The 5,000-nt window shown below is 36.6% G+C and overlaps 1 protein-coding gene across 1 annotated transcript in view; it reads left to right on the top strand.

The window, feature by feature from the left end:
* Positions 1-4,172: 4,172 nt before the first annotated feature.
* LOC135204704 (uncharacterized) overlaps positions 4,173-5,000 on the top strand; it is a 28,438-nt gene continuing 27,610 nt past the window's right edge. Inside the window, exon 1 of the mRNA XM_064234858.1 lies at positions 4,173-4,439. The gene's annotated coding sequence lies outside the window, so the exon portion shown is untranslated. The remainder of the gene's footprint in view (positions 4,440-5,000) is intronic.

Raw genomic sequence — 5,000 nt, 5'->3', positions numbered from 1 at the left:
TATTTATTATGTCAGGTAAGAAGGTTCGGGATTTTCTTTTCTTATTTATTTCTCTCCAAAATTTCTTCATACTCCCATTCAGGCTTGTAGCAATTTTATTTGATCTAATTTCTTCTCATTTTCCCTACAAAATGTGAACATCCCCTTGAACTGAGCTTTAGAAAATTTCATTTTATCATAGAAATATCCCTCCCTTGGATTACCAGATTCCTTCCATGCTAAATAGTCATCCCGTGCTTCATGAGGAATTCCTTTTACAAAGTCATTGCCAACCAGGGAATATGGTTGAAACCTCTGTGATTCGTCTCCTTAGACTCAGACGACCGCGAAGTGCAGTAATTATGTCCAGAAGAAATTTCTCAATAGCTCTAAAATGATCTTCGTTTGACATGATCTTGTGTTGCATTGTAGAGTTTCCAAAGGCAACTCAATGTTTTTCAAAGCTTCTTCAGATTTACCTCTGTATGCCAAATAGATCCCCGAGATAAAACTTCGTCTGACTACCGTCATCATTTCTACCAGCGTAGGTAGTTGCGAGACCTTCAAAGAAAATGAAAGAGGACGATGGTCTGATCCAATAATGGAATGCAACACACACATATTGTTAATGCGCTTAGAAGACTAGGAGGGCAGACAAGGTGGTCTAACCAACGGGTGTGGCACGTTGCGTCACTCACCCAAGTGTAAGTGTCGGAGGGCATCACAAACAACATCACCAATACAATAATCGTAATGGGTGCAAAAGTCTTTCAGCTCGTTACCAAACCGTGATTCAGGGTGAGCGTTAAAATCACCAACTACCAAAACCACCTTTCCATTTGGGTGATCTGACATAAGACAGTGTATTTTTGCTAAAAAACAATCAGTATACTCTGCATCATTTTGTCCGTCTGAGTATGGAAGATAACAGTTGATAATCCTCATACAACTTTCCTCTATAGACACGTCAATACAAATCAGTCTGTCATCTGAGGTGTCCACTCGCTGTATACAAGAGGCAAGGCCCTTTCGGTACAGAAAAGCAACGCCCCCATAAGGACGACCAGCCAACAACTCCCTCGATAAATCAACTGGGGAAACTGCATAATATGCAAATTCAGAATTTATTCTATTCAGGTAGTCTGATTCCTGCACCGGTAGCCAAGTCTCCTGCAGACAGACTATATCAGAAACATGAGTTAATTCGGCTACATCAAAATGGCTATTTCTAAACTGATCTACAGTTATAAGATGTAAATCTTAATCCATTTATAAAGAGAAGGAAATTGAGATTAATCATACCAACGACGGACCAGAATATCCTTACCCCAACTTTCTGGTTTGTACAAATCCTTGACCCTACTTTGTGGCATTTCTTTAATAATGACTTTGAAAGATCGATAGTGAGTGAATCGTTGTTCAACATGCTCGCACTCAACCGTCGTGACACCGCTATGCGAGAAACATGGCCAAGAAGCATCTATGAAGTAGTGTCAGGTTGCCAGCTAGAGACAAATAAATGTACATGCCTTAAAGGCTGAGCTGCCTTAAGTGAGCTTCCATCACTCTCCCCAATGATAGGAGGCTTACGCCGTCTTTGTCCAAAAAACAACCCCCTTATCTTTATAACCCTGATTTTCTCTTTCTTGAGCTTGTTTTCTTTGCAGTAAGCGCTTCCAGTTTTTTATATACTCGTGCCCAGGTATATTCCACCTCTAGATATTTAGATATTTAAGGACATTTGTAGCTCGAATTGATATATAAATGGATCACGGTTCGATGTGATAATTATTCATAACAAAAGGCTACGTGCTGTCAAACGCTCGAATTGGCTAACATGGTAGACGGGGTTTCATATCGATTCTAATTACAAAAGCACCGAGATCGAGGGTGATTTGTAAGGTCAGAATCGATATGAACTTATAGCGTCTCTGTTGGCTGAGTGGATAGCGTCACTGACTGTCCTGATTTCGTCCCCGTCCACTTGGACGGTGGTTCGATCCCATGGGGGGACGAAATTATTATCAACTAAAAAATTCCCCTTCGGTACATATATGAAAATATATCATTTGGGAGGTAAAGTGAATTTAGATATTAAAGGACATTTGTAGCTTGAATTGATATATAAATGGATCACGGTTCAATGTGATAATTATTCATAAGAAAAGGCTACGTGCTGTCAAACGCTCGAATTGGACTAACATGGTAGATGGGGTTCATATCGATTTTAATTACAAAAGCACGAGATCGAGGGTGATTTGTAAGGTCAGAATCGATATGAAACTTATAGCGTCTCTGTTGGCTGATTGGATAGCATCACTGACTGTCCTGATTTCGTCCCGTCCACTGGACGGTGGTTCGATCATGGGGGGACGAAATTATTATCAACTAAAAAATTCTCCTTCGGTACATATATGAAAATATATCATTTGGGAGGTAAAGTGAATTTAGATATTAAAGGACATTTGTAGCTTGAATTGATATATAAATGGATCACGGTTCGATGTGATAATTATTCATAACAAAAGGCTACATGCTGTCAAACGCTCGAATTGGCTAACATGGTAGACGGGGTTTCATATCGATTCTAATTACAAAAGCACCGAGATCGAGGGTGATTTGTAAGGTCAGAATCGATATGAACTTATAGCGTCTCTGTTGGCTGATTGGATAGCATCACTGACTGTCCTGTCCTGATTTCGTCCCCGTCCACTTGGACGGTGGTTCGATCCCATGGGGGACGAAATTATTATCAACTAAAAAATTCCCCTTCGGCGGTACATATATGAAAATATATCATTTGGGAGGTAAAGTGAATTTAGATATTAAAGGACATTGTAGCTTGGAATTGATATATATATATATATATATATATATATATATATATATATATATATATATATATATATATATATATATATATATATATATCTATATATATACAAATAAATACTATATACAAATATACTTATACTATATATATATATATATATATATATATATATATATATATATATATATATATATATATATATATATATATATATATATATATATATATATATATATATATATATATATATATATATATATATATATATATATATATATATATATATATATATATATATATATACTATATATATATATATATATATATATAATATAATATCTATCTATATATATATATATATATATATATATATATATATATATATATATATATATATATATATATATATATATATATACAATATATATATATATATATATATATATAGTATATATATATATATATATATATATATATATATATATATATATATATATATATATATATATATATATATAAATATATATGCAAAAGCAGGGTACTATGTCGTACCTCTAAGTAAATGGGGATACAATCCACAATGAAGTAAAATCCTCTTGTAGTTTAAAATATATATTTCTTGTACAGGATTAAAGCTTTCGACCATCAACTGTGGTCTTGTTCACTAAAGTGAACAAGACCACAGTTGATGGTCGAAAGCTTTAATCCTGTACAAGAAATATATATTTTAAACTACAAGAGGATTTTACTTCATTGTGGATTGTATCCCCATATATATATATATATATATATATATATAATATATATATATATATATATATATATATATGCAAGCTTTTTGGGCAAATCTCTCAACTAATTTATATTGACATCAATGTCATTATTTGCAGAGATCTTTTCTTTTAGGTTTTTGGAATGTCTATATTTCTCTCTTTCTCTGTCCTCAGTTGAACATCCCTCTCTCTCTCTCTCTCTCTCTCTCTCTCTCTCTCTCTCTCTCTCTCTCTCTCTCTCTGAAGGCCATGCATTTCCTTTGAAGCAAGAGGAAACGACACACACCCAGAGGAAACGTCTTCTCCTGTTCCTCAAATCTCCTGTTCTCTGGTTCTGATCTCTCTTCTTCTGTGCCACAAGGGACGTGACTCAACGGAGATTCCACACCGCTGTACATGACTCGAACACAACGGAAGATCTCTGTTGCCAGACATTGCATGCAGCTGCACTGTGCTTCGAAGGAAGGTGTGAGGTTGGTCGGTGGTGTCCATCTTCTCTCTTTCCTTTACTCATGAGGAAGAAGTCAAGAAGCAGCATCAGCGTTACGGGATAATAATAATTATTGGTATCATTAGCAGCGCCCCGACCGAAAGTAAGTAACAAGGGAAGTGCTGCCGTACGACATTTTGGCTGTCATCCGCCGTTGCTGCTCTTCAGCTCTATCTCTGCCTTCAGAAGTTCTTCAGGGAACGTCAGTCCATATTTCATGATTAGTGTGAACTTTTGTTTGTTTCAAGTGGAAAGCTTCTCTAGTTTCAACTTATCTGAAGAACGATAAAAAGCAGCAGAATTTCTGTCGCCGGTGAACTCGAGAGAAGAGCAGCCAGTGGCTGCTGCCTCAAGCATCGACCAAGTAGGTCTATTTAGTTGCTTTCGTCTTCTCTTCCCCTCCTCATCCCGGAGGAGGAGGAGGAGGAGGAGGAACTGAAATTGTGATGTCTTCACCATCTTCTTTGTCATTATTATGAACCTCATTCATAATGTCACTATCATAGCCAGATTTGCCATCAACCCTCTGGCCTCTGTTTCTGTTTAGGCGCAAAAAGGAAATCTTGCTCTAGGGTGTGTCAGCAAGTTCTGCTCTCTCACAGGGTCGCTGCGTAGATGGGAGAGGAGGGGGATTGCAGAGGATGGGGGATTTGGGGGAGGGGGAGAAGATAAGTGTTATCATCGTCTGTCTGTCGCTCCGTTTTGTCCGTTTCTTCTTCTTCTTCTTCTCTTTACTTGAATCGTTATCAACAAACACCTGTTCACATGTTCCATATCACTGCTTATGTGACGAAGAGAGAGAGAGAGAGAGAGAGAGAGAGAGAGAGAGAGAGAGAGAGAGAGAGAGAGAGAGATGTCATCATCTAAAGTGTAAAGTATTTTCAAGGTCATAAATGACGACAAGCATTATAAAAAAAGAAAAAAA

Source organism: Macrobrachium nipponense, chromosome 47 (genome assembly GCF_015104395.2).
Source record: "Macrobrachium nipponense isolate FS-2020 chromosome 47, ASM1510439v2, whole genome shotgun sequence".
Lineage (NCBI taxonomy): Eukaryota > Metazoa > Arthropoda > Malacostraca > Decapoda > Palaemonidae > Macrobrachium > Macrobrachium nipponense.
This window is presented reverse-complemented; position numbering and strand designations above follow the sequence as displayed.